The following is a 14,534-nucleotide window of genomic DNA, read 5'->3' on the forward strand; positions in this document are numbered from 1 at the left end:
TTCCTATGACTAACTCCCATTAGTTGCTAACCTTAAGTGTTAATAAGGATTGAGCTAATGAATATCAAGAATGTTAAAGTTATATCAAGGTCAAACTTGATTTTTATAGTTTAATTAATGAAGTAAGAATGTTAGGATTTACTAGGAACCTTAATATTAAATTGTAATCGATAAATATTCGATAAAAACGGTTTAAGTATACTAGTGTTTTATTAGGCGTTCAAATCACCCTTGAGGATAAATTTGAGAAATTAAGTTGAGATTAGGAAACCAAGTGAAAAGACTAACTGACCCTTACAATTCCATGCGAAACCAAACGACCCTTATGACAAATTCCCATCACCGCAACTTCGACCAATTGCATTTTAACCAATTCGATACGCAACCTTTCGTAAACCGCGGCACCACAAAACCACTTGATCAAATTCACACTACATCTCACAACCATTTCAGCCGACTCTTTCTCTGCACAAACCAAAGTCGAAATCAATTTCACTCCAAATACCACTCTACTCTTTCATTCTTGATTCACAACAAAACCTCATTTCTTCCCTGCCTTGACCGAGAGCACCGAGAGAGGGAGAGAGCTGCCGGAAACTTCTTGGATTCAGCCGTGAGTTGGAGCAAAGCCAGGGAAGGGAATCTGCCGGAAGCTTCACCAATTCTACCTTCATCCACAACCCTTTTCAGCCGCAACTCCAAACCAGAATCACCATCTGCACTTGGCCGAGAGCTAGGAAGGAAATTTCTGGAATTTCGTGTGAAAGATTGGTTGCTAGCTGAGGTAATTTCTGGTCTAAAATAGGTTGATTATTAGTTGATCAAGCTATATCAGAGATTACATGTTTAGATTATACAATCGGATGCTGAAATCAAAACCTTAGGAAAATTTCTGTTTTGAGAAATTGTTGCTACCGAGACTTGAGGTGTTATTGCAGCTCCAATTTTGTTTTGTGTGATAATCTGAACACCCAAATGTCTTTAGCTGAGTAAGAACTGGAAGATTAAGACCATGTATGATGAATTGGGCATTCGAATGAAGTGTTAAAGCAGAGATAAATTTCTGGGTTAGTTTGGGGTAAGAAAATTCTGCCGAGAGCCTAGCTTAATTATTACAGCTTAACTTGGTTCAATTTGGTTGCTATCAAACTGATTTCTGGTCTGGATATAATAGCTAGTTAAATTCAGCAGTTGTGCATGTGAAATTAAGTGCAAAATACAGGAATAAACCGTAGAAAAAAATGGTTTGTGACTAAACAAATGCTGGAAGAATTTCTGGTTTGGCCGAGAGCTTAGCTTAAAGCTTTGCAACCTGATTTGGTTTAGTGTTGTTGTTTAAACTTATAACCATGATTAGATGACTAATAACAAGTTAATTAGGCCCTGCATGTAGTTGATTAGTAAGTTTTAAATCAGAGAAATAAAGGTTAAGAGTACATTCTGCTTCAAGGCATGATCATCCGAGCCCAAGCAGGAAAATTTCTGGAAATTTTGATGTTAATAATGATAGTTTGAACTCAATTTTGAAAGTGGAAAATTTTAGTAACTAGCTAGGGGTTTAAAATGTTGAAATTGAGTAACTAACACCATGTTTAAACCAAGGAAATTTGAACTAAAGTTGAATTGTTTGCTGGAAAATCTTTGAAGCCGCAAGCAAGGTTGAACCAGAAATTTCAGTTTGCCTTTAGAAAGTTTAAATGGTTTTCGAACATTTATTTTATTGTTTCCTTGGACTATGATGGTCTTGAGCTACATAAGAGATGCAAAATTTAAGTGGTTTGGCGAGGAAATATTTAATATATTGAAGGATTGAATTAAAGAGGTTAGTATACAAATGCTGGAATTTCCTTTGTGATGGCCGAAGGTTGAGTTGGAAGCTCAACTTAGTTTCGAAAATTTTCTTCAAATCATGAGGGATGGAAATGCCTGGAATATGTTGTTTTGGAATTATATAAGAAATGTATGGATGGTTTGAATAAAAACATTTTGGTGCAAAAAGAGAAAAAGGAGTTTTTCACATGTGAAAAATGACATTTCAGATTTTTGGATGTCCCTGACCAATTTCAGTAAAATGCTTATATCTTGGTGTAGAAAAATCCGTTTAAGGTGCCGTCAGTGGCATTTGAAACTAGAAACATGAGCCTTGGTTCTGTAGAAATTTTATATTTTTCCTCCATGTGTACGGCTGTACGTGACTCCTCAAAGTAGGCTGTCTTGACTTAATGTCCTGTTTCTTCAGGAAAATGAATTTTGACTTGAATCGAATGTTGGGCCTATCTGTGATTTGAATTTCTGAATTTCAAGTGAAGCTTACATGCTAAAATTTTCTGGTATGTGAATGGCATTGAGCCTAGTAAAATGCTATGGTGGTAATCTGAATTTCTCGAGTTATTTAAGCGTTAAATTAGCCGTGACTTTACTCCTTGTTTCTAGTTGAAATTTTGGTTTGAAAGTGATTGGTTGCTATCAAGAGCTAATGATTGATGAAGCTCTTGGCCATTTGAATGATTTTCTAAGTACTACAGGGTGACGAAAGTTAATTGCTGGAATGTCTTGGAGGCTTTACCTTTATTTTATTTTTAGTTGCTTATGATGGGCTTGCTGAAACCAAGTGCTAATGATTGATGAAGCCTTGGTTGATCATTTTATTTTATTCAGAAATGCACTTGTTGAAATCTAGGGCTAATGATTGACGAAACCCTAGTAATTTGCTATGTGATTTTTGTCATATTTTGATCCATATTATAATTTCGAAACGGAATCGGAGATGTGGAAGTTGTATCGACCTTGCGAACTCGAGTAGCTGTGATCAAATTAATCAAAAATATTTTCCAGCTAGTATTATATTATAAAACTCCATATCTAGTGTTTTGCCTAAAACTTTCCAACTCGATAATTTCCTTTAGCTCAAACTAGCCTTGATAGCTATAGCAAATAAGTTCTATAGCTTTTGGAAACTCTAAGTCTTATGATTAATTCTTTTTCTTTCTTTAAGCTTTGCACTTGGATAGTTAACTATAGGAAAAGTTCCAAAATATGAGCTTTACTAATTTTAGTGAAAAGCTTGGGAGACTTGCTCGGCAAGAAACCCTATTTTTTTTAGAAAAATAGTCTTTAAGGATAATTTTTGCAAAAGCTGTAACTTTAGAGAAATGTTCAAAGTAACTTTCTAACATTGTTGTTAAGAGATTTATCGACTTATTTCAAGAAAATAATACTAGTTACCCTTTTGTAAGGATAAGTATCTTAAGGAAAACTATAATAAACATTTCTTCTAAGTTTGTCAAGTTTCAACCTAAGGAGATTCCTAATTTTTTCTAAAGGTAGTAAACTAGTAGTATATTAAGGATACCTCAGCTTGTATAAGCTTAGAAACTGAATACAAACTTATAGTTTCAATATTTGGTATTTAGGATTTTGCGAGGACGCGGGATTCGATTCTCAACTTGATATCTGAACTCCACTCTTGGTGAGTGTCCCTGCTTGTTTTATGCCTACGTGGTTAAGTGCTTTATCAACTCACTATGTGATAATTGTCAAAATGCAATAAATGGTTTCTGATCCATCGAAGTGAGCAGTGTATACTTTATTGCACTAGCCGTTCGAGTGGTGACTTGTGTGAAACATTTTCTAATGAATCCGTGAATCTAGACGTAAAGTCGTTGGGTGAATCCCTCGACGAGTCAATAATAATGAATCAAGTGCTAGACGTAAAGTCGTTGGGTGAATCCCTCGACGAGTCAATAATAATGAATCAAGTGCTAGACGTAAAGTCGTTGGGTGAATCCCTCGACGAGTCAATAATAATATTAAATCAAGTGCTAGACGTAAAGTCGTTGGGTGAATCCCTCGACGAGTCAATAATAATATTAAATCAAGTGCTAGACGTAAAGTCGTTGGGTGAATCCCTCGACGAGTCAATAATAATAAATCAAGTGCTAGACGTAAAGTCGTTGGGTGAATCCCTCGACGAGTCTATAAAAAAATAAGTGTTGGACGTAAAGTCGTTGGGTGAATCCCTCGACCAGTCTAAGGTACACTCGGGTATTATCACCTTCCTATTTGTTTACTTCAGTCGAATCAATAAGTGTTAATTGTTTTAATTGATTGCATGTTTTTGGGGCACCACTGAGCTTTAGCTCACCCCACGTTTATTATTTTCCTTAACAGGTTCTGGATACTGAAAGCAGGATGCTTATTTATGTTTTTCTTTTGGATTGTATTTGAATATTATAACTTGTTATGTGGACTGTAATATGTTATTAGAGATAATGCACTTTTCCTTTGGATTGCCACTTGAAGCTGGAAAATGTGTAACCGTAATTCGATTACTTGGCTTGTAAGTTGTATTATGGATCTATGCTTTTATCTATCCGGTTCGTGATGACTTTGTACTTTGGTAAGTAGCACATACGACGTTTAAGAGCCTCGACTGGCGATTTTATCATCGCTATCTTTGAAGATAATGTGGCTTTAAGGATGATTCCATTCGAGAAAACTTGTTTTTGTAATAAATTAAGTTATCCTTCGAAAGGTTCGGGTTAGATTGCTCGCGTGAGTCCTGGCGAGAGTTGGGCAGACGGCCCGCCAACCCTTTGGTTCGCCTCAGGGGGAAGTGGGGTCGCCACAAATTCGGCCTCTAACATAGTACAATAAATTCGGGCAGAATGAAGACCTACAAAACCTAATTTTCTGAAATTTCTTCCAAAACAGAAATTGATTGCACTTAATCACTTTTTCCACCTCCTAGAGTCATTGAACATCATTTCCAATCATCATACATGACCACAACACCATGATCATATTAAACCAGAAAATTCCTCAAAAAATAAAAAACTTCACCAATTCAACCAAAATCAAGTTTTAATCCATAAACTTGCATCTCCTACTATCACCAAGCATGAATTTAACATCATTAGAGGGAGGAGAGGGGTCCTTCTCAACTCACCTTAGTAACCAAAGAGATGGAGCAACCTTGCACTTAAATCTTCCAAATCACTTCACCAAGAACCTTAATCCAACCAAGAGAAGAGTTTTTATAGAGTAAAACTAAAATTAAACGGTTAAAAGTGAAGATTAAGCAAGCTTGGAGCAAAGAAATTGGAGAGCTTCTCTTCCCTTATTGCTTGAAGGTGGCCGGCCATATGAAGCTTAGCAATGAAGATATTTTGGTCAATTTTTGAAGTTATTATGGTAAATGGTAAAAGGTTGAATAGTAAGTCAAAGTCCAAGACTTAATCTTATGGTGACACTTGTCACCCTTAGGTTTAAAACTTATCTTTTGTCTCTCCAATTACAAATATCTTAACACCTTGTAAAATAATATCACTTAATACAAAATTCCAACAAGTTGTAAAAAAAATATAATGCATTTACCGCACTTGCGGGTCCCACGTCCAAAATACGCTTTTAATTTCTCAAAAACTAACCGATACTAGAAAAATCATTTTAAAACTATTTTTGCTCATAAACTTTATCTGGAAAATTTTTCTAATCAAGAAAATGTAGAAAAGGCGGGCAATTAAAAAAATAAACCCTAGAAAATTAGAAAATTTCCGGGTTCTCAAACTCAGTTTTTTTTTCGGGGCGTCACAATCTCCCCTCCTTAAAAGAATGTCGTTCTCGACATTCCCTCTTGTACCAATCAAGTCAAGACATCCTGCACAAATCTCTCAAGAGTCAAATCAAACCCACAGTCCGGCATCCTAAACTTCAAGCCTAGGATACACTACAGAGATCTCAAGCCTAAGCTCTGATACCAACTGTGACGGCCCCACCTCCCCCTAAGGCGAACCAGAGGGTTCGGCGGGCCGCCTGCCCAGCTCTCGCCGGGACTCAGTCGATCACTACAATCCTCAAATGAATTACAATATAAATCTCAAATATACATCACATGGTCCACAAACATACATCCAAGTCTCCAATAATTACATGTCACAAATGCAGCGGAAACTGATTCCAATCGTGGAATGTATACTTACATCCATATCAATTTCAAATATTTATACAAGACCAACGCGTACATAAAATAGATCCAAACTTAAACTGTACACGATATAAGCCATCCAGTCACGTGAATAAGCACAACAAGCCCTTCCTTCGCCTTGAGCCCTGTGGGGGGGGAAATAAAACATTTTTGGGGTGAGCTAAAAGCCCAGTGAGTAACCAGTAAAATCAGTAATCAAATAGTTTTCACAAAAATTCATTTCATTGATGTCATGGTTCAGAAATCAGATGTACGTATTTTTGCTCTCGTGAGCCAGTGAAATCATTGTAATGTTTTAGAAGTTCAATAAGTAACCGGGGGTAAAAATGTAATTTTGTTACAGGTCAACATTTGCACAGTGAGAGTAAAACAAAAGCAGAAAATGACACCACATGGTAATTCCACAAAGCTCAATGAGCTAAAATCTCAATAAGGTTCCGAACATGAAATTTCATAACAAAGCCAACACATTAACCATCAATAATCAATAATTCAAGAAACATTTACAATGGAAAGCGATAGTAACATATTCATTAAAAGGATACCGCTCACATGGAGCTATTCATTTGTTCGTTCCCCTGACATTTCCCCTTATTCCTCCAATTATTTGAAAATTTCATTTTTATAAATAAACCCTCGTTCATCTTTTTATTCGTTCATCCCCTTTTCCGGACGTTGACCGGACTCCACCCATCCGACGTTGGCCGGACTCCACCCATCCGGACGTAGCCGGACTACAAGGTAATACTCGAGTATACCAAATTCACCCAGGGTCACCATATCGCCCGACCGAGTCCGCTTCTGGCTCGAGTCGATCGGTAACGAAGGGCAGTGGCCAGTTCAGCCAAAAGGCATACATCATGCGCAACTAGCATTTAATCATTAATCATTGAAAATTTATATTTATTTAGGTCGAGTGCGATAAAGTACACACTCGCCTAGAAAACTCGTTTTAACAATCATCGAAAGTACTTAACACATTTTCAATTAATAATGACAAGCCAATAAGTCAAGAATTACAGCAACCAAGGGACACTCATATGCAAGTACGCATGATATGCAAGAAAACAGTTCAAAAGTAACTTTTGGAAACAGTTTAAAAGTAAATAATGCAGGAAACGGTTCATAAAGAACTTCAGAAACAGTTTGAGGTCACTCACCTCAATGGCTCAGAAATCATCCATCATGTATCATTGCCTTGCTCAAACCCAAGTCTTAGATCACAAACTCAATGCAAACAAATCCTTTAAAAGTTCGGACAGCACTTCCCCTACATTTGCTAACTTTTCCAGCCATCATGGCTTCATTATTTCCTCAGCCAGTCCCAAAGGTACACACACAACAACAAGTTCATCCATAGCCATTCAGCAAGCTCCAAGTAGTACTAATACAAGTCAAGCTAGGGAAAAGTCCGGAAATGAAGGTTAAGCTCAAAACCAGAAAAACAGTTTTGACGTCATTTTGCGGTAATGGTACCAAATGCGCTACGATTGTCGGATGAAGGTGCAAGACCCACCGTTTCGAAGCTAAGAAACAGGGATACAACAATGTAGAAGGCCACTCAATCCAAATCCTAGCACAACTAGGTCAAATATGCCAAATACTACACCAGAACCACCAAAAACAGGTTTACAAATCACACAATGCTGTAATGAACACAACTCAGTCTATACAGGTCCAAATGCCGAAATTCCAAAGGCATATGTTAGCTAAGACATCCAGCTACATTTCCTCAGAAGACACCAACAACAAAATCCAAACCAATTCCAGTCAAAACAAACGATTACAAGCGCAGTTTTCACATTCTGAGCAACCCAGATCAGCAACAGTAAAATTGACATAACTCACTCTACACATATCCAAATGACCTGAAATTTTGTAGGCACTTCAAACTCACCAATACCTACAACTTTCATGTTTTGAGCAAAGGCCAATTCGGCCTCTAACATAGTGCAATAAATTCGGGCAGAATGAAGACCTACAAAACCTAATTTTCTGAAATTTCTTCCAAAACAGAAATTGATTGCACTTAATCACTTTTTCCACCTCCTAGAGTCATTGAACATCATTTCCAATCATCATACATGACCACAACACCATGATCATATTAAACCAGAAAATTCCTCAAAAAATAAAAAACTTCACCAATTCAACCAAAATCAAGTTTTAATCCATAAACTTGCATCTCCTACTATCACCAAGCATGAATTTAACATCATTAGAGGGAGGAGAGGGGTCCTTCTCAACTCACCTTAGTAACCAAAGAGATGGAGCAACCTTGCACTTAAATCTTCCAAATCACTTCACCAAGAACCTTAATCCAACCAAGAGAAGAGTTTTTATAGAGTAAAACTAAAATTAAACGGTTAAAAGTGAAGATTAAGCAAGCTTGGAGCAAAGAAATTGGAGAGCTTCTCTTCCCTTATTGCTTGAAGGTGGCCGGCCATATGAAGCTTTGCAATGAAGATATTTTGGTCAATTTTTGAAGTTATTATGGTAAATGGTAAAAGGTTGAATAGTAAGTCAAAGTCCAAGACTTAATCTTATGGTGACACTTGTCACCCTTAGGTTTAAAACTTATCTTTTGTCTCTCCAATTACAAATATCTTAACACCTTGTAAAATAAAATCACTTAATACAAAATTCCAACAAGTTGTAAAAAAAATATAATGCATTTACCGCACTTGCGGGTCCCACGTCCAAAATACGCTTTTAATTTCTCAAAAACTAACCGATACTATAAAAATCATTTTAAAACTATTTTTGCTCATAAACTTTATCTGGAAAATTTTTCTAATCAAGAAAATGTAGAAAAGGCGGGCAATTAAAAAAATAAACCCTAGAAAATTAGAAAATTTCCGGGTTCTCAAACTCAGTTTTTTTTTCGGGGCGTCACAAAAGGGCTCCCCCAAAGGACATGCATACCGATTTTATAGTCTTGCTTACTAACTCAGGGTGTTTTTTCTTTTGTTTCTCCCCCTTCCCCTGCATTCATAAAAATGTTTAAATAAGGTGAAAATATTTTTCTATATCTGATAACAATTTTGATCCGATAAAGTTTGAAAAGTATTACTTGATTCTTGGGCAGATCCTACAATGTAAAGCATGAAGGATCTATTTGGAAGCATTAGGCTAAAGCGTCTAAGAGACTTCATAATTGTTAGTCAAAGAAAGTTTTGTTTGTTAATACATTTTTGTTCCAAAAGAAAAGGAGACAAAAAGTGTATATGTGGAGCTTTTTAGAAGTTTTTCTCATTTGTATTGTAATTGAACAAGAAATTTTGTTTCAAACTTTTTCAGCAATAAAGTTTTTGGATAATTATTGTATTCATGTACATTTCATTCTTTTGCTCATCGGAGATTTCATGATGAATTTTGGGAAATAAAGCTAAATTGAGATTTCCTCAACCTCCAGCCTGAAATTTCACGAGTGTATGCTTTCTAAAGTCCTTACGTACACTCAATTGGTGATCCGAGCTATACAATAAGAGTGCTCAGAGTTTAAAAAAAAAAAAAAAGGTGAGCGGTCACTCAAAAGGCCCAATGAGATACCTTTTCTCCTTCACTTAACCCCAAAATAAAATCAGTCACATTGATCGATAAATTACAAATTGGGGTAATCTTTGCTTGAAAAATGTCCATTGTGTCTAATTATATTCAATTTACATCTAAATGAAAGCAAAAATGTGCATTATCCTTGTTTATTTTGGAAATTTGGAATGATACTTCGAGCGTTCGTTTCTCTATCCATACAGATTTTATCATTTGCTCTCCCATTTGAGCCTTCGAAAGAATAATTTCGTTTCAAATAAGAGCCTTAATGATCACTACCCTACATTGGAAAATTTTCAAATATCAAAAGGAAGTGGATTTTCAATGAGCAATTCGTTACTTTGGTTGTCATGAAGCATAAGAATGATGCTTTGGCCATCGTTTCTACAACCTAAACACTGTTTTACCCCTTGCATCCTCATTTGAGAAAAAATCGGTGGTTCTTTTCAAAGCACCTATGATCGCACCCCATATTGGGGAAGGAGATTGGAGAATTTTTCAAAAGGAGAAAAAGCAAAAATGCTAAAATTAAAAGAAAAGAGGGAATCACAAATTGGAGAAATTTGATTCTACCTGGGCTTCAATTTTGGAAAAAAAGAGAAAAGAAAAGAGAGAAAGAGAAAAGAAAGAAAAGTTGTCCGACGAATCCTCTATGTTTCACGGATATGGATGAACGGAAGTCATCCTCGGTTAATTGATTCAGATGCATGTAAAAAATTTCGCATTAATGAAAATTTTCCTTTCAGAGTTAATGTAAGGAACGGAATAAAAAAGTCTGGCCTTCTTCTTTTCCACTGGAACATTCTATCCCTAGTTATCCCTTTTGAGCCTTCAGAATAAAATGTTTCATTTGGCAACCCCTGAGAATCGCAAACCCCACACTGGGGCAAGTTTGAGTTGGAAAAGAAAGAAAAGTCCCAAGAAATGAAAAGTGATAAAGCAGCAAAATTAAAAGAAAAAGAAAAGAGAACCTCGGTTGAACATAAACTGGGGCAAATTTTTGGCAGAAGGCCGGAAAAGAATGCGATCTCAGGTCATTCAAACCACTTTTGAAATCCGCTTTCAAGTCTTAACCTTTCTAAGCACCCCACTTGACCCCATTACAAAAGCCGAAAGTCCTGACTTCTGTTCTTTGCAATATCTCTGTCAAGAAATTTTCTAATTAGCAAGTGATGTTCCTATACTGATGCCAAGAATTTTTTTTAAATATATCTGAATTGATTAGGTATGAAGTTGGCACTATTCATCATGTGAAAACCCGCAGGGCACCTTTGGAAAAAAAAAAGAGAGAGAAAGCAAGAAATAAATGCAAAGGATTTGAAAAGATTCGATGTTGAAGTCCCCGTTAAGTAATGATAAAAGTCAAGCAAAATCCAAGGTCTTTGAGACCAAATTGGGGCAATTCTGGAAAAATACGATCTTCGGTGCAATATCCTTGAAAGTCTTATCTCTTTAACTATCGTTTTCAAGCCACATTACAAGCTCATAAAGTCCATTGCTGACTTATCCTTCATGACAACCCAAAGTGAGGATTATGCTCATAAGAAATCCATCAATCATTTGTGATCATAAGGATATAACCAGTTTTCACATGTTTAGCTATCGTTTCTATCCATATGTTGCAAGGTTAAAGCTTATATGTTGACTAAATTTTCTTAAGAAATGAGGGTAACAAACTATTTGCTTTCACTCAGATGTGATGTTGAATGGATTACATACAATTTGAGTACAAGAATAAGACAGATCCTAATCTCTCATTTTTCCTTAGCCATCTCAAAAGCAGAAATAACATCCACTTGTTTGGTCCTGCAAGATGAGTTAGCAAGGAGTGGTGACCCATTACCCTAAGCATTGATGCTAAAGTGGGAAAGAAATCTTTTGTAATTTGGTATTATTTTGAGAAATTCATCATGAAATTTTTTGTATGAGTCTATGTACAACATTAAATTTTCTTCGCATTGTATGTTGGAAAACACAGTTTCTTACTTTGTTCAAACAAATGGAAAGTCATCTAAATAAATTTTTGCAATTAAATGGGCCCACACTGGGGCAAATTTTCATTTGAGAGATTTTGCAAAATGGGCCCACACCGGGGCAAATTTTTATTTGTAAGATTTTGCAAAATAAGCCCATACTGGGGCAAAAAAAATTTTTGTAACCCATTTGAAGATTTCGTCCAAGAGTCAAGCAAGACGTTTTTAAATCAATCATACTACTCTTTTCATGAGTAGTAGATGCATCAAGAAATTTAAGTGCATGTTATACTTTGATGAACCCCTTGTGCAGGTATTCATAGTTCAAAATGATGAAGAAACATCAATTGAGGTGGGCCGATGCCGGAAAAGAGAAGAAGAAGAGAAAAGAAAGAAAGAAGCACAAGACAAAACGAAAGGGGTGGAGACGACCTTAGCAAAACCCGAAAGGGCACTAAGTACTTTTGCCAACACCAAACTCCGGAGTAAAGATATTTGAAAGGGCCTGACACTGGGGCAAATTATTTTTGAAGAGATTCTCTCAAACAAAAATCTCAAAAAAAAATCAGAAAGGTCAAAAATCAAAAATCAAAAATCAAAAATCAAGTTTAATTTCTTGTTTCTTGACAAATCAAATTTAATTTCTTGTTCACAAAGATCACGTTGGGCCTGGATTTCGTGCCGCCAACGTCACAAAAAATCACGTTGGGCCTGGACTTTATGCCGCCAACATCGCGTTGGGCCTGGATTTCGTGCCGCCAACATCACAAAAAATCACGTTGGGCCTGGGTTTCGTGCCGCCAACATCACAAAAAATCACATTGGGCCTGGACTTTATGCCGCCAACATCACGTTGGGCCTGGATTTCGTGCCGCCAACATCCCGTTGGGTCTGGATTTCGTGCTGCCAACATTCCATTGGACTTGGATTTTGTGCAACCAAGGCGGGCTCGGGTCTAATCCCACCGACCAATCATCAAGGCAAGCTCGGGTTTCATCCCGCCAACCTCGGCAGGACCGGGTTTTATCCCGCTGACCGCGCTTATTCGGGCCAGTCCCATGATTTTAAATTTTATTCGGGCCAGTCTCATGATTTTAATTTTATTCGGGTCAGTTCCATGATTTAAATTTTATTCAGGCCAGTCCCATGATTTTAAATTTTATTCGGGTCAGTCCCATGATTTTAAATTTTATTCGGGCCAGTCCCATGATTTTAAATTTTATTCGGGTCAGTCCCATGATTTTAATTTTATTCGGGCCAGTCCCATGATTTTGAATTTTATTCGGGTCAGTCCCATGATTAGATAATGAGTCACGGTAGTCTGTTTCTAGGAAATCTTTGGGTATTGGAGTCTCTGGATTTTCGGTATACTCGAGTATTACCACTTCTATTTCTGTTAAGGTGTTCGGGTCCGGTAAGGGGTATGTTTGGTGGACGAATTTTGGTGTAAAGTGGTGGTCTACTGGACTGGACTGGTTACTTTATTTGGAAGTTGACGGAGTGTCAACTATTATGTGATCAAGCTCCGGTGAAGCAAATGGGAATTTGGCTCCTGAGAGCCACCTGTATCCTTTCGATTTGAATCACTGTGTTTAACTATTTCCCATTCTATCTGATGTGTGTATATGATTGATGAAAATGAAGTTACATGATTCTTTACTGTTTATACTTCTAGTACCTCATTGAGCGTAAGCTCACCCTCTTCCCGTTCTCTTTGTTTTCCTTATAGGGGACAAACTTTGAAACCATGGTTTTGGAAGAAAGGGTCGAGCTAATGTATATGTTATTTTGTTAAGTTCATTTATAACCGAAACCCTAATTGTATTTTGACTAGTATGAACACTTTAGCTTGTACTTCAAGTTAAAATGTTGAAGACTCCGATGTAAATACATGTATAAGTATTTAATCTTGTCTATTAAGTGCAATCATTTGAGGTGTTACGCTTCTATGGCTTTGGTGAACTTTTCATGTAACCTTTAGAAAGGTCGAGTGAGCACAGCATTTGAATGAGGAAAGAAAATTTCTGGCGGGAAAGTTTGCAAGAGAATCCGGCCATATATCCAGCCTGTTCTTGGCCGGATACTTGGCCAGATTTGCAGGGGAGTTTGGATGTGTTTTAGTTTTAGCCACTGACTTGAATCCGGCAGCCAATCCGACCAGAAATCCGGCCAGATCTTGGCCGGATTGTGACGTGACCATGTTTCGTTCAATTTTTTTTGTTTTTATTTTCTTTCCATTGTAGTGTTTAATCGAAGTACCATCGTACTACATAGTTTGGTAATCGTGTTTCCGGATTAGTAGTGTCCGATTATTTGTTTTCTTTGGGCTCTATTGCGTGTTGTACAGGGTTTTATGTGATTTGATTCCGTAGTCTTGGCGAGAGCTGTACAGGCGGTGAACCGAACCCTTTTGGTTCGCCATAGGGGGAGGTGGGGTCGTCACACATTTCTACTAAAATAAAAACTTAAAGTCTCTGTAGACACCAAATTTTTGATTTTTTTTAACTTTATTTGTTTAATTAATTTAATTTTAAGTTCTTTTGTTTCAATTTTAGGTTTTTGCTTTATTTTGCTTTATTTTATTTATTTTTGGTCTTCATACTAAATTTCGGAAAAAAAAAAGAAAAGAGAAAAAGAAAAGTAAAAAAAATGATGACAAGTGAAAGGCACGCATTGGGACAAGTGTCCCTTTGGGGTATTAGACAACAAGGCACCTCAAGGTTTAAGGGGTAGACACTTGGATGTCCAAGAGGTGCGGATAAAAAAGGAAATAACAAGAAAAAAGAAAAGGGGAACAGCGGTAAAAAAGGAACGGACAAAAAGAGAAAAGGGGGCATGACGGCTGAGAAAAGGAGGTTTTAGAAAAAGGGGAATGACGGCTGGTTGAGGAAAAAAAAAACAAGAGATCAAGAGAGCATCGAGTGACGGCTGAAAAAAGGAAACAGAGTGGTGGAGAAAGCTTGGGAGAAACTAGAAAGAGAGGAAGAAGAGTCTCGGGCTGAGAGGAAGAGAAACCCGTTGGA

At 36.9% G+C, this 14,534-nt stretch overlaps 1 long non-coding RNA gene across 1 annotated transcript; it reads left to right on the forward strand.

Moving 5' to 3' along the window:
- The first annotated feature begins 299 nt into the window (after window positions 1-299).
- Window positions 300-4,403, forward strand: LOC140014447 (uncharacterized). The gene is made up of 3 exons (XR_011821209.1): window positions 300-784; window positions 3,414-3,469; window positions 4,171-4,403. It is a non-coding gene; the product is annotated as an uncharacterized lncRNA (long non-coding RNA).
- The last annotated feature ends 10,131 nt before the right edge of the window (window positions 4,404-14,534 follow it).

The sequence above is a fragment of the Coffea arabica genome, chromosome 9c, assembly GCF_036785885.1.
Source record: "Coffea arabica cultivar ET-39 chromosome 9c, Coffea Arabica ET-39 HiFi, whole genome shotgun sequence".
NCBI lineage: Eukaryota > Viridiplantae > Streptophyta > Magnoliopsida > Gentianales > Rubiaceae > Coffea > Coffea arabica.